Source organism: Moschus berezovskii, chromosome 16 (assembly GCF_049115385.1).
Source record: "Moschus berezovskii isolate FMDL1 chromosome 16, NW_MosBer_1.0, whole genome shotgun sequence".
NCBI classification, from domain to species: Eukaryota; Metazoa; Chordata; class Mammalia; order Artiodactyla; family Moschidae; genus Moschus; species Moschus berezovskii.
In genome coordinates, this window is record NC_142475.1 from 37,855,642 (window position 1) to 37,877,518 (window position 21,877).

General features: G+C 42.4%; 1 pseudogene; it reads left to right on the forward strand.

The window, feature by feature from the left end:
* The first annotated feature begins 14,560 nt into the window (after nucleotides 1-14,560).
* On the forward strand, nucleotides 14,561-16,264 carry LOC129559995 (peptidyl-prolyl cis-trans isomerase FKBP4-like; annotated as a pseudogene).
* The last annotated feature ends 5,613 nt before the right edge of the window (nucleotides 16,265-21,877 follow it).

The window sequence follows — 21,877 nt, forward strand, 5'->3', positions numbered from 1 at the left end:
CAGTAAGTGCAAACTATGATGATGAGGGGGAGGATAATTAGCGAGTAACTGGTACAGAGAAAGAAAAATGTGAGAGTTTAAATATAACCTTCCATCTAGTAGAATGTGAAGTTCTTGAGAGAAGGGCTATATTGACATGTATTTGTGTCCCAGCAACTGAGTACTTGAAATATGGAAGGTAATATTTACTTATTGATATAGTTATACAACAATTATTGACTAAGTGTCTGCCATGAGACTACCCCTGACTGTGCTAGATGCTAAGGACATATACTTGAATCATTGTTGGGATTCAGTGGAGGAAAATGTTGCTCACACAAAGCCAGAATATTCTTACAGGGGCAGAAAGAAGAAATTGAGGTTTTTTTAGCCAGTCACGTATAAATACATCCAATATTTACTCCTGCAATGTCCATTCTTCATAGTTTTCGCTCAGCTAAGGGAACTTATAGGACCCAAGAAGACTCCCCTGGTGCTGGCTGTACTAGGGGTCCCGGGCAGGAAACAGTACACCAGTAGAGATGCTCCCAGTTGCCCAGGGGCTAATTGTAAGGGTGTATGTCACAGGTCAGAGATGAGAGCCTGGAAACACGCAGGTGGGGGAGAAGCCCCATACATCAGTCCTTGAGCCACAGCCTCCTGGTCCTGATGAGGAGAAACCCAAACAGGCAGTTACATTCATTTACGGACATCCTAGTCCACATGCAGCTTACCAACCATGGGTCGTTCTTACCAGAAGCAGTGTTGCCTGGTAACACAGCTAGCATCCATTTCTGTCAGATTGCCAGGCAAGCAGAGCTTGAAAGGTAACCTAAGGTCATTTTATTTTTCTCATAAAGAAGAACACACTTTGTTAATCTTTTACTCACTCATTGCCATCCCTGGCCCGCTTGAACTCCCCCAAATCTTTTCAGAAACCATCAGTGAAAAGTCTCTGATGTGCCCTAAACTCAGTATGTATAAGACCCTGCCCACAAAATTCTATCCTCTCTCCCTCCCTGGACACCTATGTTACCTAGTTTGTTGGGGTTTGGGGGTTTGTGTTTGTTTGTTTGCTTGCTTTGGTGGTGTCTAGTGGCTTGTATGCAGGATATTAGTTCCCTGACCAGGGATCGAACCCAGGTCCATGGCAGTGAAAGTGCCAGGTCCTAACTACTAGGGAATTCTCTATGTTACCTGTATTGATTGACACAATCATCCACTGCATGGCATTTTTCCAGGGTTTCCATCCCAAATTCTGGAGCATGACAATTAAAGCTCTTCTGAATGATCTGCCTCCAGCCTCTTCCACTCACCTGATCCTCTAGACACAGACTTTTTGTCATTTTCAACTGTGTCATCGTTAGAAAGTATCTACAAATCTAGAAGATCTTTCCAGTAACTGTAATTGGTCAACCAAGATCTTCAAACCCTTGAAAAACCAACTCAAACACACCTCTTCGAAACCACAATGTCAGCCCCAGTATGAACTCATCACTTCTTTTTGTCTCTTCCTGTAGCACATTTGCAGCCTCCCTTGAAGTACTATCCATACAGCTGTGGTCCCCATCACCCTCAGATCTGCTCAGGAAAGAAACTGAGCCTTATCTATATTGTCTTCCCCAGAGCCAGGCATCCATGACGAATCTCTGCACACAGAGGTCCCTCAATGTCTGCTGGCTTGAATCCAAATGATAGAACCAAAGTTGTGCCTTAAAACACTTATACCATCAACCCATATATATAAAAATTTAAAGAAATGGAAAAAATATTTTTCCTTGTTATGACAGCTCTTAGAATTTGCTCTCTTAACAGCTTCCACTTATAATACAGCAGTGTTAACTGTATTTATATTGTTGTACATTACATTCCTAGTATTTACTTATCTAACACTGGAAGTTTGTACCTTTTGACTGCCTTCATCCATCCTCCCTTTCTCCCCATCCCCACCTCTGGTAACCACAAATCCAATCTCTTTTTCTAGGAGTTTGTTTATCAAGGATGATTGACCCACAACACTATATTAGTTCCTATTAGACAACATAGTGATTTAACATTTCTGTACATTTCAAAATGATCACCACAAATCTAATTACTATCTGTCACCCTACAGAGATACTATACAGTTATTGACTCTATTCCCCATACTGTACATTTCATACCCATGGCCCATTCATTTTACAGCTGGAATCCTGTACCTCTAAATCTCCCTCATCTATGTCTTTCCGCCCCTCACTCATCTGCCCTTTGGCAACCAGCTGTTTGTTCTCTGTATTTATAACACCGCTTCTGTTTTGTTACACTCGTTCCTCTGTTTTGTAGTTTAGATTCCACCTACAAGTGAAATCATAGAGTGTCTTTCTCTGTCTGACATGTCACTTAGCATAACACCCTCTAGTTCCTTATGCAAGGACTTGGAAAAAAATTGAGAGGTTACACAACAATCAAGTCTCTAGATATTATTTCTAAATGATGAAATTCACAGATCTTTTGGGAACAAAAAGTTTGCTCAAATCAAGGCTATAAAAGCTAAACAAAGGATAAAATGTAAAAAGTACTAAGATTTTGGCATGCGATTTCAGCTCTCCTAACACACAATCTTTAGTATGAAGGACCACTCTCAGTGCTCTATAGCATGGGAATATTAGACCCAAGTGAACACCATCTTTGGCGTCTGAGGATCCCTTTATACCCTGTTAGCAAAGGGCATCCAGTCGTAATAATGAGATTATGAACACCTGCCAATTCAAAGGCACAGCTCACTCTTGAGTGGCAAATGAAAAGAGCTGGGGCAACCCGCAGACCAAAATAATGCAAGGCTTTTGCAGTCAATTTCAAGTATAAGAAGCTGAGAAAAGTACTAGACAAGATGACCCAATGTACCTTTGCAGTTCTTGTTTTTTGGAAATGAACAAAACAAATTCCTTAATATGATTATAAACCTTCCTCCTTCTTTCTCACCAGGAGCAGACTAACACTCTAGCCAAACAATCCCAGAATAGTTATGTTTGATTTTGTTTTTTTACTTTTTTTATTGAAGTATAGTTGATTTACAATGTTTCAGGTATACGGCAAAGTGATTCAGAAAATATATATTAATAAGAGAAAATAGGTCCCATTTTTTTTTTTTGCTTTTATTTCCAATATTCTGGGAGGTGGGTCATAGAGGATCCTGCTGTGATTTATGTTGGAGAGTGTTTTGCCTATGTTTTCCTCTAGGAGTTTTATAGTTTCTGGTCTTACATTTAGATCTTTGATCCATTTTGAGTTTATAGCTTTTGCACAACAAAGGAAACTATAAGCAAGGTGAAAAGACAGCCTTCAGAATGGGAGAAAATAATAGCAAATGAAGCAACTGACAAAAAATTAATCTCAAAAATATACAAGCAACTCCTGTTAGCTCAATTCCAGAAAAATAAACGACCCAATCAAAAAATGGGCCAAAGAACTAAACAGACATTTCTCCAAAGAAGACATACAGATGGCTAACACACACATGAAAAGATGCTCAACATCACTCATTATCAGAGAAATGCAAATCAAAACCACAATGAGGTACCATTTCACGCCAGCCAGAATGGCTGCTATCCAAAAGTCTACAAGCAATAAATGCTGGAGAGGGTGTGGAGAAAAGGGAACCCTCTTACAGTGTTGGTGGGAATGCAAACTAGTACAACCACTATGGAGAACAGTGTGGAGATTCCTCAAAAAACTGGAAATAGAACTGCCATATGATCCAGCAATCGCACTCCTGGGCATACACACCGAGGAAACCAGAATTGAAAGAGACACATGTACTCCAATGTTCATTGCGGCACTATTTATAATAGCCAGGACATGGAAGCAACCTAGATGTCCATCTGCAGACGAATGGATAAGAAAGCTTTGGTACATATACACAATGGAGTATTATTCAGCCATTAAAAAGAATGCATTTGAACCAGTTCTAGTGAAGTGGATGAAACTGGAGCCTATTATACAGAGTGAAGTAAGCCAGAAAGAAAAACACCAATACAGTATACTAATGCATATATATGGAATTTAGAAAGATGGTAATGATAACCCTGTATACGAGACAGCAAAAGAGACACAGGTGTTTAGAACAGTCTTTGGGACTCTGTGGGAGAGGGTGAGAGTGGGATGGTTTGGGAGAATGGCATTGAAACATGTATATTATCATATGTGAAACGAATCGCCAGTCCAGGTTCGATGCATGATACAGGGTGCTTGGGGCTGGTGTACTGGGATGAACCAGAGGGATGGGATGGGGAGAGAGGTGGGAGGGGGGTTCAAGATGGGGAACACATGTACACCCGGGGCGGATTCATGTCAATGTATGGCAAAACCAATACAATATTGTAAAGCAAATTAAATAAATAAAATTTTTTAAAAAAGAGAAAATATATAAACATTGCTTTGCAGATTCTTTTCTACTAAAGGTTATTATAGGATATTGAATAGAGTTCTGTGTGCTATACAGTAGGTTTTTGTTTGTCTGTTTTATATATTGTAGTCTCTATCTGTAATCCCATCCTCTTAATCTGTCCCTCCTCTTCTCCTTCTCCCTTTGGTAACCCTAAGTTTATTTTTCTATGTTTGTGAGCCTGTTTCTGTCTTGTAAATAAGTTCATTTGCATCATTTTTTGAGATTCCACATATAAGTGATATCACCTGATATTTGTCTTTCTCTGACTTACTTCACCTAATATGATCGTCTCTAGCTCCCTTCATGTTGCAACAAATGTCATTATTTCACTCTTTTATGGCTGAGTAATAATATTGCATTGTATACACACACACACACATATATATAGGCTTCCCAGGTGGTGCTAGTGGTAAAGAACCTGCCTGCCAATACAGGGGATGTAAGAGATATGGGTTCGATTCCTGGGTGGGTAAGATCCCCTGGAGGAGAGCATGGCCACCCACTCCAGTATTCTTGCCTGGAGAATCCCATGGAGAGAGGAACCTGGTGGGGTACAGTCCATAGGATCACAAAAAGTCAGACAAAACTGAAGCAACTTAGCATGCATGCACGCGCGTGCACACGCGCACACACAGATATATATGTATACACAACATCTTCTTTATCCTCAAAATGGTTATTAAACACCTAGAATGATGACAGTAGTTCCTCTGACATTATGAGGCAAAAAAGGAAAAGGGAAAAAAATTAAGTTTCTGCCATCGAGAAGTATGTCTCACTAGAGAAATAAAATTGAAAAGCTAAGCCATAAGATATGGAAGCCTTCCAAGATGCATTGTGGAACAGAAAAAAAACAAAGTATAGACTAATGTCTATATAATTTGCACCTATTTGTATAACAGATACATATAATGATATAAGCATCTTTCTGTAAGAACATTTTCTGCATGATATGCCAAAAATCACTGCTGGTGGTTACCTCTGGACAGTGGGTCTGGTTTGGGAGGTCAGAAAGGCAGTTTTAATCATATTCCATCCTACATTGTTTATCATGTGCATGAGTTTCTTTCATGTTTAAAATTGTAATAAGGTAAGCAGCACCACAAGACAGGATACAATTGCATAGCAAGTGAGTAAAAGAAAAACCAACTTTATTGACTAACATCTATGAGCCAGGCACACCTCTCTGCCATTCCCAGTCACTACCGCCCCACGGGTGCGGCTAGGACATTTCTGGCCCCTGGGAAGCAGCCTGCAACCTCTCCTTGGGCTATTCTGCCACCTCAGTCAAACCCACAGCTGGCTCCAGCTCGGAGCTTTTTCTAGCATATGGAATGCTGCCAAATTTGGATGGTTTCCCAGGGAGGGTAAATAGTGTGTTGGAGATTGAGTTAAAACAACCAAACTCCTTTTTAGCAAGCCAATGGGATCAATCCAGCCCTTGTAAAGTACCACCTAAATTGTTTTTAGTTCCTTTGATTGCTTTTTCATCTTGAAAACTACAAAACACACCCTCTTCAACTCAGGATACGCTGCTTTAAGGACTATTTACCCCACGTTGAAACAAGCACATCACAGCTTCTTTACTTTTGTTGTGCTGATGAAAGCAGGATCCTACTTTCTACTACTATCATTAAAAAACAAATGAAACTTCTATGATAGCTATACACGGTGAAGCCATATATCAAACCCTTATCAAATGCTGCCCTCTAGTGGAAGCTTAGTAAAACCTTCTGCTAAAAATAGATGTTTAATTAAGGCTCAGAGGTGTTTTAACAGAGAGAACAGAGTTGATGTATGTCTTTTGAATTTAAACAGTCACCATTCAACAACAATGACCTCTATCTGATATTGTCATCATTTCCTTAAATATTTTAAATATTTGCCTTGCTGAGAATTTTTACCTTAACACACAAATATAGTTTTACTTTCTAAAGCAGACCTGAGTTGACTTCACAAACACTCCAAAAAAAGTTTAAATGCATACTGTTTCATTACAAGGTACTTTTAGAACTGTGTTGTTGCTGCTGTTCAGTCGCTCAGTTGTGTCCAACTCTGCGATCCCATGGATTGCATCTTGCCAGGCTTCCCTGTCCTTCACTACCTCCTGGAGTTTGCTCAGACTTATGTCCATTGAGTCAATAATGACATGTGTATGCACAATATTTTAAAAATCACACATCAGCAACCCTATTCTGAGTCTGAATATTGTTAAAACAGAAAAAAAGAGAAACTTTTACAATGTAAGGGCATTTTAGCAAAAAAGCAGTTGGGGAACCTGGATTTGGTGTCCTTGCTCCAGAAACTTTGGCAACCACTTGGAAACTTCTCTCTAGCCTCTCTGCCTCATTGCCTGGAAGTCATTCATCACTTAGTTTAATAAAACTCAGGACCCAAACACACACATGCTGCCAAGTTTTCTAAGCTTTAAAAATTATTCTTTTCCAGCCAGGTCAGACTTTGTATTTACAGAATACTTTTCCCTCCCTAAGAAGCCCAGAATGGTTTGTCCAGATCTCCACAGAGTGATTCTTAATCCAATTACATCCAAGCAAAGGACGGGGGTAGAGAAATAAAAGGGACCAGAGCATCCTTTCAGCACCTGGGGGCAGAATCTCTGCATCTGATGACAACTCCCTTTCCTGGGCCTCATCTATCACACAGCTTTTATATCTATCCACCCAAAGATAGGAAGAAAAATACATGTTAAATCTCCACGAGCCTGCGTTTTTCACAGCAGGCCCTACTCCACCTACCTTTCTAAGCTGTGGTGCCTGGTTCCCTGCTGCCCGGAACAGCTCTGAGCAATGATGGCCAACATGACTGTCACTCGGCGGCCTGGCCAGGGAGGATGCGGTCTCCTCACACCCCATCCCTGGGGACGAGGAGCCCGCCCTCTGGGTCCTGTTCTGAGACGCAGTCAGGGTTAGAACACAGCAGAGCTCAGCCAGTTCCAGAAGGTCACCTTTACAGCCTGACACCCAGCTCAGCCACCGGCTTCACACTCCACATTCAGCCTTCCTTACTGCCTCAGCTAACCGGCTCCCATCCTCCTTACGGTCCATGTTTAAAAACACAAATCCATACCTCAGTGAAATATCTTTTTGTTGGAAAAAGCTTGATTTCAACACCCAAGAGGAGAAACAGACATAACTTGGAAAGAATGAAAATTTCCACAGAAGAGGTAAGTCAAGGGACCGTCCTCGGGCCGCCACCCATCCTTCTCAATTTCAACTCTCCCTCAGGTTCACAGATAAATGCCTGTTATTATCACCTCTATTATGAAACTCTGTCTCCACTTAACAATTATCACCCCCTTTCATCTTCCCTGAGGTTTCTTCCTTTGATCCAGAGTTGTGTGTGGCTTCTCCTGCTGTGGAGACTCCCAGCTGGTATTTCTGCCACACTTTCTTCAGTTTTTCTAAATACTTTCCTTCTTCCTTCCCCAGCTCTCTTTTCCTTACTGGCAGAAACACATTCAGGGTGGAAAGGCTTCATTTGAACCAAGTTTAATTTTTTAGACACTAACATTTGTGATAAGACAGCATGGCCTTTTAAAAAGAGTAATGGATAAAGAAATACCTCGTATAGGTTTGGCTTATCCAAAAGGAGAAGAAGCAGAGTGGGAAAGAGGCAGAGCGGGGAGAGAAAACTGTCTTCATCTCTCATCAGGAAAGACACAAAGAAATCAAAACAGAAGGCCCAGCTCCCTTCCTACATAATTTGCAGAATGACTACACAATTTTCAGGACCTAGTACAAAATAAAAATGAGGAACACTTCCTTCAAATGTTATTAAGACTTTCAAGTGACAATACCAAAGTATTAAACAGCGAGTCTCCTGTATACCAACAAGTTCCGCTCTGAGAGTGTGTTCATGGGTCCAATCTGTTCGTATGTCTAACAAAGTTAACCTGGATATCCAGCTAACACAATCAACTATATAGTACTGTTTATAGTGTATAGTACAGTTTACAATTCTTCTTATAGTTCTGTTTATAGTATGGTTTATAATTCTTTTCACACAAATTACACATAAAAACAAACATAAAATACAAAAAAAAATCAAGAAAGCATTTTAAATCTTATATCACAGTACCTTGAAAAGTTCAGTAGTTCAGTATGCAGCTGGCATAGAGGGCTGGCATCAAGTGACCAGGCAAGAAGTTACTGACTGGAAGAGAGAGTGGAGGTGGGAGATGGTAGAATTGCAGGATCGTCAGCAATGTGAGATGGAGGGCAAGCTGCAATCTCTCACACCTGACTTTAGTGGGACACACATTCCCATCTTTGAAAGTATACAGCCTGAAGGTTGGTATGTAGAGGACTTAGTATACCAAGCATGGGCCCTTCTGAGGGTGGGGCTCTGTGTGACTACACTACACCAGTCATACACTGCTGAAGCTAAATAAGCTACCATAAATCAAAACAGCAGGCAGTCTTGCTGTACTAGCTATATTGGGGAATTTTCCCCCAAATGGTCAGCCCCTGCTAGGGTGATCAACTTGGCCTGGTTTGTCCTAGACTGTCAGAGGTTTAGCACTGAAAATCCCACATCCCAGGCATTTCCCGAGACCCAGGCAAATTGGGACAGTGGGTCACCCCCCTCTTCTCTGAGGACCCAATCTAGTGACCGAGCTGTCCTCTGGATTTCTACTCGTCTTAATTTCTTGCTCTCAGAAGCAGTGGCAATCTGAAGCCAGTCTCCATCTCTGTGGAGGTGTGTAAAGCTATTCCAAATGTCCCTAGATTTATTGCCTGACTTCTCATGTCCCCAGAGAGAAGCCTAGTGAATTATGATTCTAACTGCTCATGTGTGTCAGAAGTAAGCTAAAATGTGCTTCCATGTAGCAGAACCTGTTGGAATTTCTTGTAACTCTAGAAAGAAAACTGCATTTCAGGATTTGGTAGTTGTACACTTGTAGTCTTTCTTTTTCTTTTTTAAAGGTGTGAGACTCCAACAATGGGCAAAGTATTATCTCTATTAAGACAATCACACATTATATAATGGCTGGCCATGAAACAGAATATTCGTTAAAAGTAACAAAAAGTATATCCATGTAAAAACGAATGAGGACTTCCTTGGTGGTACAGTGGGTAAGAATTTGCCAAATGCAGGGGACACAGGTTTGATCTCTGGTCCAGGAAGATCCCATATACCATGTAGCAATGAAGCCCCCGGGCCACAACCACTGAACCCATGCTCTAGAGCCCATGGCTGCAGCTACTAAAGCCCGCGTGCCTAGAGCCTGTGCGCCTCAACAAAGGTAGCCAATGCAATGAGAAGCCCACGTACCTCAACAAGGAGTAACCCTTGCTCACCACAACTAGAGAAAACAACAAACAGTCAGTGCAGCCTAAATAATTAATTAAATAATTAATGGGAAAACTAATGAACCGTCATTTTGTGTCATTTTTTTCCCAAGGGTATGATCTTAACTACAAATTGAATTTCACCTGTTTGTTTACTGTTAAACCAGAACTGAACATTCACTAAGCACTTTTCTGGCTATGGAGATATCTTGGTGAATTTAGTACCATATCTTCCATGGAACTGCTTAAGGTTTAACATTTAGATGTTCTCAGTAATATGCTAAAACAAAAAACTAGTTAATGAGCTTGGACTATGCAGAAAGCTGGTCGCCGAAGAATTGATGCTTTTGAACTGTGGTGCTGGAGAAGACTCTTGAGAGTCCCTTGGACTGCAAGGAGATCCAACCAGTCCATTCTAAAGGAGATCAATCCTGGGTGTTCATTGGAAGGACTGATGCTAAAGCTGAAACTCCAATACTTTGGCCACGTCATGCGACAAGCTGACTCACTGGAGAAGAGTCTGATGCTAGGAGGAATTGGGGGTGGGAGGAGACGGGGACGACAGAGAATCAGATGGCTGGATGGCATCACCGACTCGATGGACAGGAGTTTGAGTGAACTCCGGGAGTTGGTGATGGACAGGGAGGCCTGGCGTGCTGTGATTCATGGGGTCACAAAGAGTTGGACACGACTGAGCGACTGAACTGAACTGAACTGAAACAGATATCAACCCTGCTTGTGTCTTCCTATCATTTCCTGGTACATATTATTCTCCCCTGGGATATTTATTGGATATGCCAAAAGTATTTCAAAATTTCTTACTCAGCTAATGTCCCTCACCTCGGTTTATGCCCTTGTATATTCTTTACTGAGAAATTAAAAGACACTAGATAGAAGCTCCTACAGCCTCCTCAAAGCAAATGGACCAGTCTGCCTTTACCTGCTCCCTATCTTGCTGGTCTTCTTGGAAGCCACAAGACAGTGCTCTGGTCCTACCAGAGTCCAACCCTCCATGATATTCTGCAGTCCACCCCTTTTGTCCCCTCAAAGACTTGCTTCCCATTCCCAAACAACTTTTAAATATTCTTTCTCTTTTATAAATCACCTTCCAACTGAAAGATGATACGCTAGGATGATAGTTCTCAAAGGATCATCCCTGGAACATCAATATCAGCACCACCTGGGATTTGTTAGAAACACAAATACTTGTGGGGGTGAGAGAGCTGAACTGGTAGTTTGGGATTAGCAGATGCAAACTATCACATATAAAATGCATAAACAACAAGGTCCTACAGTATAGCACAGGGAACTATTTTCAATTGTTGTTCATTTGCTAAGTCATCTCCAACTCTTTGTGACCCCATGGACTGCAGCATGCCGAGGTTCCCTGTCCTTCACTGTCTCCTGGAATTTGCTCAAACTCACATCCATTGAGTCAGTGATGCCATCCAATCATATCATCCTCTGTCACCCCCTTCTCCTCCTGCCCTCAATCTTTCCCAGCATCAGGGTCTTTTCCAATGAATCAGCTCTTCAGTATCCTGTAATAAATCATAGTGGAAAAAAATATGAAAAAGAATGTGTGTGTATATATCCATACATATATGACTCACTTTACTGTACAGCAGAAATTAATACAACACTGTAAATCAGCTATACTTCAATAAAACATATTTAAAAAATAATACTTGGGTCATATTCCAGACATCCTGAATCAGAAACTCTGGGGCTGAAGCCCAGTAATCTGTGCTTTAACAAGCCCTTCAGGTGGTCCTGCTACACACTAAATCTTGAGACCCACTGATCTGTGGATGACACCCCTCAGCTTCCCTCCGCACCACCTCACACCTGTGTCCAAAGAGAAGGTGGCTAGATCACCAGGACAGAGAGAGCTCTCCAGAGTAGACTGGAGACTGCTGTCCTTGACCCTCTCCTGATCCTATTTTTATTAATGACGGTGGACGCACAGATGGCACACCCATCTCATTAACCGATGATAGAGAGCTGGATGGCATAGAGATGTTGAATGATGACATTAGTACCCAAAGACACAAAGTGCTGGTCCAAATATCGCAAGATGAAACTTAATAGGGTATATTAGTTAGGATTAGATTCAGCTTTGAGTGACAGAAAACCCAAAATAGCATTGGCTTAATAAGAGAGAAATTTGATATTTCTCATTCACACAAATGAACTCTGGAAGTGTCAGGCCAGAGTCAATGGGGTGGCTCCACTCCCTGGAATTCCCAGGACTCAAGCTCCCCATCTGTCCCATTCATAAGATACAGCTTCATCGTCAAGTCAAAGATGGAAACATTTATGTTTCAGACAGAGAAATGGAGAAAGCATGGAAGGAAAGATCCGTTCTTGCTATCTTTTAAGGATTCTGGATAAAATCACATTATCCTGCTGCATCCTACTGGCCAAAACTTAGTATAGCCATAGCTACAATGGAGGCTAAGAATTGTAGTCTTTATTTCTCTGGAAAGGTCAGCTAGAAAACTATGCTATGGAAGAAAGGGAGAACAAATATTAGAACACAATGAGTAGTCTCTACTGACCAAAGCCAAAACAAAGACCTTTACAGAAAGTCTAAAAGGCAAATGTCGAACTTCCCTGGTAGTCCAGCAGTTAAGAATCCACCTGTCAATGCAGGAGACATGGGTTTGATCCCTGGTCCAGGGAGATCTCACATTCCACAGAGCGACTAAGCCCATGAGCTGCAACTACTGAAGCCCAAGCACCCAGAGCCCAGAGTTCTACACGAGAAGTCACCACAATGAGAAGCCCAAGCTCCAAAACTAGAGAACAGCCCTCTCTCATCACAAGTAGAGAAACCTGCAAGCACAGCAACAAAGACCCATCATAGCCAAAAAGTAAAATGTGAATGTACCTTGAAGATCGTTGGCAGCAGAGGGTGAGGTAGGGAGTAACAGCCCTCTGCTGTATCTCCATGTGCTGTGCTTAGTTGTTCAGCCATGTCCGACTCTTTGCGATCCCATGGACTGTAACCCATCAGGCTCTTCTGTCCATGGGGACTTAGACTTAAGTAAACAGAGAAGGTGGTGGTGGTGGTTTTGTTGCTAAGTTATGTCCAACACTTGCCACCCTATGGACTGAAATACATCAGGCTCCTCTGTCCATGGGATTTCCCAAGCAAGAGTACTGAAGTGGGTGACCATTTCCTTCTCCAGGGGATCTTCCCGACCCAGGGATCTAACCTGCATCTCCTTCATTGGCAGGGAGGTTCTTTACCAACTGAGCCACCGGGGAAGCATGAGAAATAAAACTGAAATTCTCAGACGCAGCGTTAACTTCAGGGATGTCATCAAGATGTGGCCCTTCTCCATAGCTTGGCTGTATAGTCCTCCATGGTGGATTAATTCCTATGCTTCACATGGTGGCAAGTTGTTTGCCCACAGACCCAGGCTCCTCTTCTCTGAACCTGCTGGTGGGCCAGGAGAAGTTCACATTCACTCTGCTCCATCACATCTCCACCTGTATCTCAAGTCAGCCTCCTCTAGCAAAGTGGTTCTCAACCCTGACTACTCATTGAAATCCCTTCAGGAGCTTTTTAAAACCCCTGATATCCAAGCCTATCTTCCTAAATCTGACTTTATTGGTCGGGGTGGGACTCTGGCATTTTAGCAATTTTCCCAGGTGATTATGTTGTTTATCCAGAGTGACGAACCCTTGATCAGGCATACCATGGAAAAGTGGAAGCTTTGCCTCTTGAATGTCTCTGGAGTCAGGTCCCCAGACACTGTGTGTGGGTGTCATGTGTCTCCTCCATCGGGTCCTTACTGAATGGCTGGGGACCCCTTGAACCTCCATATCTGAGTTCCCTTCATAGGATTCCGTCTCTCTGTGGGGCTAGACAGGGGGACCCCTAGACTGCCCTGCTTTTCTATCTCCCCAAGGTCTTTGCATATGGCTGTCAAGGTTGATTTTCTTTTACTAAAAGACTGGAGTGATTTTAAAAGGAAAACACCAACAGGAAGGAAAAAAAAAAATTAAAGGTTTGGAGAGCCATCTGCTCATAGACTATAATTGAAATCTAAGACCAAGACCCAAAGAATGTCAACAATTAAAAGCTCCATAGCAAGGATTAGTTGATCAAAGAAGGTGGGAAGGATTATCTGGAGCAGGTCACAGGAAATCCACAAGAGCATGGACTCTGGAAGCCAAGAGAACAAAGGCTGAAAGCACCAGCAACGAGCTCACCCACTTTAGTCTTTTGTCTGCTGACCTCACCTGGTGTCATCTATGCTGGTGACTTCTTTCAGTGAAATGTGAATATTCAGAGCGAATGCAACAATGCTCCAAATTTCACTGGAAGCTCAAGTTACTCCCCTTGGATAAGCTGTCCATAGATACTCAGATTTCTCTACAAAAAAACACAGAAGCTCATATAGTACAGGGAACTCTGCTCAATATTTTGTAATAAACTGAAAGGGGAGAGAACTTGATAAAGAATAAATACATGTATCTGTGTAACTGAATCGCTTTGCTGTACATCTGAAACTAACACTTTTTCATTGTTAATCAACTATCCTCCAATGTAAAATGAAAACTTTTTAAAATAAATAAGATGAAATGTAAGGACTTACCTGGTGGTCCAGTGCTTAAGACGCTGCACTCAGAGGACCCCAGTTTGATCCTTGGTTTCAAACTCTTTCAGTTCACATGCCCAACTAAAGATCCTGCATGCTGCGATGAAAGATCCCACATCTGCAACTAAAACCTGGAGCAGCCGAATAAATAAATAAATATTTTTAAAAATAAATAAATAAGGCACAAGCCCCGGCCAGCCACTGGTGACCACTGCCTGAGAAACAGTGTGATGACCACCAAGGAGATGAAGACAGCCGAGAGCATGGTGCAGTTGGTGCCTCAGCCCTCAAGGGAGTGGACCTCAGCCCCACGCAGGATAAGGGTGTGCTTAAGATCATCAAGCAAGAAGGCCCTGGCATGGAGATGCCGATGATCGGGGACCGAGTCTCTGTCCACTACAGGGGCTGGCTGCTCGACGGCACCAAGTTCCACTCCAGCCTGGACTGCAAGGACAGGTTCTCCTTTGACCTGGGGAGAGCGAAGTTCATCAAGGCTTGTGATGCTGCTGTAGCGACCATGAAGGCAGGTGAAGTGTGCCACATCACCTGCAAGCCAGAGCATGCCTAGGGCTCAGCGGGCAGCCCTCCCAGGTTCCCTCCCAAAGCCACACTTGTGTTTGAGGTGGAGTTGTTGGAATTCAAGGAAGAAGACCTGACAGATGAAGAAGACCGGGGATCATCAGGAGAATACGGAGGTGATGGGGAGGGCTACGCCAAGCCCAGTGACAGCGCCACCTTGGAAGTTACACTGGAAGGATACTTCGAGGACCAGACCTTTGACCCACAGGAGCTAGCTTTGAAGTTGGTGAGGGAGAGAGCACACATCTGCCCTGGTGGGCTGGAGAAAGCCATTCAGCGTGTGGATAAAAGAGAACATTCCTTTGTGTATCTTAATCCCTGGCTGCTTTCAGCAACACTGGGAAGGAGAAGTTCCAGATCGCACCAAATGCTGAGCTGATGTATGAAATACAGCACAGGAATTTTTGAGAGGGCCAACAAGTCCTGGGCAATGAGATCTGAGACGCTGGAGCAGAGGACTGTAGTGAAGGAGCGAGGCACTGTGTACTTCAAGGAAGGCAAGCTGTGCTGCAGTGCAAGAAGACGGTGTCCTGGGGCTTCCCTGGTGGTCATGGTTGAGAACCTGCCTTGCACCGCAGGGGACACTGGTTCAATCCCTGGTCCAGGAAGATCCCATATACCATAGGGCAGCTGAGCCCGTGCGCCCCAACTGCCAGAGCCCGAGCACCCTAGAGCCTGTGCTCCACCACAAGAGGCCACTGCAGTGAAAAGGCTGTGCCCCTCGACTAGAGAGTGGCCCCCATTCCCTGCAACTAGAGAAAGCCTGCACACAGCAGGGAAGACCCAGCATAGCCATAAACAAATAACTAAAAATTTTTTTTAAAAAAAGAGGAAGATTGTATCCTGGCTGGAATAAAAGTGGAGCTTCTCTGATGAGGACGCACAGGAAGGTGCAGGCCCTTCAGCTGGCCTCCCACCTCAACCTGGCCATGTGTCATCTGAAGCTGCAAGTCTTCTCAGCTGTCACTGAAAACAGTAACAAGGCCCAGGAAGGGGACATCAACAACGAGAAGGGCCTTGTCCACCAGGGAGAGGCCCACCTGGCGGGGAACGCATGGGCTGACTTACAGAAGGGTCTGCAGCTCTACCCAGCAATGAGCCGGCCAAGGTTCAGCTGATCATGTGCCTGCAGCAGATCCACAAGCAGCTGGAGGGGAGAAGAAGCTCTGTGCCAGCATGTCTGAGAGGCTGGCTGAGGAGGAGAGCAAAAGGCCCAGGCCGCAGTGACTGCAGGAGAACGGCCAGCTGACATGGAGATGAGAGAGAAGAATAATGACGGGGGGCAGTGGAGGAGCGGGAGCGGGGCAGCCTCAGCCTCGCCCCAACCCTGCCCCCAAGACTGCCTGTCCCCCTGACCTCCAGCCCCCACCCACCCTACTCCACCCTGGGGTGTGTGTGTGTGTGTTAGTCTCTCAGTTGTGTCTGACTCTTTTCAACCCATGAACTCACCAGGCTCCTCTCTCCATGGAATTCTCCAGGCAAGATTATGGAGTGGGTAGCCGTTCCCTTCTCAGGGGATCTTCCCAACACAGGGATCATAGTGGGGTCTTCTGCATTTCAGGGAGATTCTTTACCATCTGAGCCACCACAAACTGAAGAATTTTGAGTGAATTAGAGCTTTTAAAAAATTACTTAAATAAATAAAATATTGACTCCTCAAAACAAAACAGAAGCTCACACAGAGCTAGGAACTTCCCAAAAGATCTCCAAATATAGTGCTCCTCAGATCCTTCCACCTATCAAGGCAGAAATCTAGAATTCCCAAACTGTGTGTGCTGAGGAACCCAGGGTCACCGCAGTGAATCAGATGAACCCCGCAGGACATTTTAAACTTTTGAGGAAAACACAAGAGCACTTGTAGGGTGCCATATAAATTACAGTCAGTAAATTACTTTGGATCTAAATACTTAGTAATCTAAAACCTTATACATTTTTGGCCCGTGAATAAATAACTGAGCTGACTATAACCATAAGCCTAGAAAGTTTGGGAAAATCTGAAACAGGTAAATACTTGACTCCAGCACTCTCTCTTCCTCAAATTTGTCATCACTGCAGCTGTCAGCCTAAAAATAAGATCACCCCCACCAAGAGCACAAATATTTGTTTCTTACTCCAGCTCTAAGGGAATTAATTGTTCTGATTTAGAAATTATAAGCAACTATGGGTTAGGTGAACTTTGAATTTAGAATAGAAACAATCTAGATAGCATACTAAACTGAAATATTTTATTTCAAGCTCCACAGATATCTGAAGAAATCTAATTTGTATTCAGAATATTTTCAGGATTTATATCTTTTGCTTTTAAGCCAGGAGTGCAGGATGAGTATTCTAATAACAAAAAAGAAAATAAAACCATTAGGTGAAAACCATAGGTCTAAATCCTAGTTTACATCAATTAAATTTGTTCAATTCCATGGCCAAAGAACACATTTCTAACTCTGGCTTTATATATGTGTTAGTCAGGATAATCTTGGTTAATGTTACAGTAAGTCCTAAAAAGAAAAACTCTAAAAATCAGTGGCTTAATACCCCCCCCACCCCCTCACCACAAAACTTTATTTCTCACTTACATAGGCAATAAACAAGATACCAGATAAATAAGCAAGGAGGTAATCACAGACTGTGGCATGAATCTTATTAATTAATTAATGAGCTAATGTGGGGTTTCTTCATTAATTTATTCAACAAATTTGGGTTAAGTAGTAGATTTTGTACCAGATATAGTTCTAGTGCCAGCAATATGATGATAAATAAAACAAAGCTTATATTATTCTGGGAGGAGAGACAACCCACAAATGACACATTAAAAAGAAATAAGCAGAGATAAGAGCTCTTAAGAACAAGACAAGGCATGTGGTGGCCTTGGCTATAGTGATGTTTGTGTATTTTGGGGTTCCATGTGGATGCTAATGAACCATCAGTAAAAAAGAGGTAAGTAGTGTTATGATGTATGAAGAGAAAATATAACCACTGTTCTGGGATAAATCAGAGAGACTTTTCTACCTCTAAATTTGTGCTGCCCCAAGTCATCAGTCCTGGGAGGATTTTGTCCAAGCCATTTCCCTGGATGAGGATACAATCCAGAGGAAGACCTAGAAAGGCTGGAACTCAGCCAGATTAAATGGTAAAACCTCATTTGCTTTCACCCAAACAACAAGCATCAGAAAGTACAAGATGAGCTCAGGGTCACCAGTAAGGGAAATGAATGACAAGGCCGACTGGAGATTCTGGCTTTTAGATCACATCTGATGATGCAGGTATAGAATCTGAATAGAATGCCAGGAAATGTGTTATTTTCATGATCTCATTCAATATATTGTGTGCAAATTAATTGTACTTGTGTTATATACTTTATGGACTTCCCTGGTGGCTCAGATGGCAAAGCGTCTGCCTACAACGCGGGAGACCCAGGTTCAGTCCCTGGGTTGGGAAGATCTGCTGGAGAAGGAAATGGCAACCCACTCTAGTATTCTTGCCTGGAAAATCCCTTGGAAGGAGGAGCTTGTTACGCTATAGTCCACGGGGTCACAAAGAGTCGGACACGACTGAGCGACTTCACTTTCACTTTCTATATACTTCATACATTTTATATACTTTAATATCTGGACATATCTTATACTAGAGTACTCACAAACAAGGTCATGTTAGGGAGAAGAAAACTTCAAGGGTCAGGCAAGTAACAATTTCCAGGTGCAAAGAAGAGTCTTTGGAGGCATGGGCAGGGAGCTTCTGTGATGGGGGAATGCCGAAGTTGTATTAATAACAGAGATAGAAAGTGATTTACTATTTCTGGATGGGAAAAAGTTCTGGATGGGAAAGAATTTTTCTTCTCACTTGGGAGTTTTCCACTGAACTCTAAACGAAGACTCAAGAAGTAGAATCATAAAAGAAGGCAAGTGGGGAAAGATCAAGACGTGGCAAGCTACCCTCGCTCTTTTTTGCTCATCCTCTTAGGCACTTGTTCCATTCCCATCCTATCTTGGGACACAACGCTGGGATAATGGAAACATCTGCTGTATGCCAAAATCAAGGGTCAGGAAGGGAAAACGTTAAGAAGTATCCAGAATGACTATTTCCTAAGTCCTGGGCAACAGAACGTATGTGAAAGGGAAACCAAAAACCTGCCTGTAATCTGCAGACACAGCAAACAAGCTTATGGCTACCGAAAGGGAAAGGCAGGGAAGGGATAAATTAGGAGTTTGCGATTAACATGTACACAGCACTGTACATAAAATAGACAACCAAAAAGGACTTACTGTACAGCACAGAGAACTGTACTCAATATTTTGTAATGACCTATCAGAGAAAAGAATCAAAAACAATATATAGATGTATAACTGAATCACTTTGCTATCCACTTGAAACTAACACAAATTATAAATCAAGTATACTGCAATAAAAAAAATTTGTTTTTAATTCTGCAGCAGAAAAAATTACCATACTAAATAGAAATTTTTTTTTTTTTAAATAGGACTTCCCTGGTAGTCCAGTGGCTAAGACTCTGCGCTCCCAGTGCAGGGGGCTCAGGTTCAATCCCTAGTCAGGGAACTAGATAGATCCTACATGCTGCAGCTAAGACCCAGCACAGCCAAATGGGTAAATAAGTATAGCTTAAAACAAAAAAAGCTTTAGGTCAGTTCAGAGCAGATTTTGTGAGTACATTTTACATACCATCCACATCTAAAGTTTTCTAATTCTTTGTAGTCCTGGCCCTTATGTGGTCTCTGTGGCTGCACGGTTAGGTTAGCACACCCCTTCAGCTGTTCCAAATCACCCATGTGCTTTGCTCTTTCTATGAAAACTGAAAACAAAATTTTAACCTTAGTTTTCAGAACTTGAGAACTTCAGAGTTTAACTTCAATTTAAGGAATTGTAACAGAGGGTGCTAAATCTTTTACTATTGTACTCTTTCAGTATACCATTTTTAAACAAAGTTTGTAAAACTAAAGAACAAGTGTAACTGTAGTTTCTGGCTGTGTCTGATAGCCACATCATCTAATTGTGTTTTATGTAGGTTCTAAACCAACAGGCTATAGTCCTTTAAATCTCTCCCCTTTGTTTTCTAGGCAGCGTCCCATTCATCTGTCTTTCCCTCCTGTGTCACCCTGAAATGACCTGAGTCTGGAGTATGCAGACACTTAGCCTGAGCCTGCCTTTGCCTGATTCTTGGTCCTCACTTCTATTAGGGTCTGTGTTTACAGTTACCCCTTATTCTTTGTTTCTGAACTACAACAGAGTGTTTTATGGATTTGGGGGGCACAAAATATGTATCAAAAAGAGAACTTTCTCCGTGGACACTGATTTTTTTTTTCAAAATTTAAACTTTTTATTTTGTATTGGGGTATAGCTGATTAACAATATTGTGGTAGTTGTAGGTGAACAGCAAAAAGACTCAGCCATACATATACATGTATCCACTCTCCCCTAAAGCTGCCTCCCATTCAAGCTGGCATATAACATTGAGCAGAGTTCCACATGTTATACAATAGGTCCTTGGTTATACATTTTGAATATAGCAGTGTGTATATGATCTTCCCAAGCTCCCTAACTATCCTGTCCCCTGGCAGCCATAAATTCTTTTTCTAAGTCTGTGAGTTTCTTACTGTTTTCTAAGTTCATTTGTATCATTTATTTTTAGATTTGTGGACACTGATTTCTATCTTGTGCTTATAATATATCAATCTGCCTCAGGATTAAAGAGGTCCATTGGGCTTCCCTGGTAGTCCAGTGGTTAAGAATCTGCCTTGCAATGCAGGGGACACTGGTTCCACCCCTGGTCCAGGAATATCCCACATGCCAAGGAGCAACAGCCCTTGCTCTAGTGCCTGCGTGCTGCAGCTACTGAAACCTAAATGCCTAAAGCCTGTACTCCGTAACAAGAGAAGCCACCGCAATGAGAAACCCATGCACAATATCCAGAGAGTGGACCCTGCTTGCATGTAGCAACGAAGAAACAGCACAGCTAAAATTATAAATAAGTAAATAATTTTTTTAAATAAATAAACAATTTTTTAAGTTATAAGAGCTTCATCTTTTTGCCTGCAGCATCTTGCCTTATGTCCCATCAATAACCACATTCTAAATCTAAGACTTCCCTTGAAATGTTTCTGTCCCATTCTTGTCCCCTTACCATCAATAATGTTTTTCCTTCCAACTATTTGATTTAATTATTCTTTTACTTATCATAGAGATTCTCAAATTCTGCAAAAACACACCCATGGAGCACAACCTTCTTTCTGAAGTTGTAATGACTAGTGTACTTATCAGAGTATTCCAGAGAAACAGAACCAGTGGGAGATTATATACATATATTCTTTATTTATTGTGAGATATTGGCTCATAATATTACAGAGGCTAAGAAGTCCCACACCATCTTTCTGGAGACCCAAGAAAGCTGATGGTGTAGTTGAAAAGCCTTACAGCCAGAACCAGTGGTGTAGATTCCAGTCCAGATCTGAAGGCCTGAGAACCAGGAGCTCCCAGATCAATGTCCCAGCCCAGCAGTCAGGCAGGAGACAATTCAAACTTCCCCTGCATTTTCATTCTCTTCAGGCCCCCAGGAGATTAGATGATGCCCCCACACACTGGTGAGAGCCATCTGCTTTACTTAGTCCACCAATTCATATATTTCTCTTGGAAATACCCTCACGTGCATGCATGCTAAGTCGCTTCAGTCATGTTCGGCTCTTTGCAACCCCATGGACTATAGCTCACTAGGCTCCTCTGTCCATGCGATTCTCCAAGCAAAAATACCGGTGTGGGTTGCCATGCCCTCCTCCAGGGGATCTTCGTGACCCAGAGACTGAACCCATGTCTCTTTTGTCTCCTGCATTGGCAGGCAGATTCTTTATCACTAACACCACCTGGGAAGCCTAAATATTCTCATAGGCACCCAGAATAATATTTAATCAGTTATCTGGACATTCTGAGGCCAAGTCAAATTGACACAGAAAATTAACCATCACAAC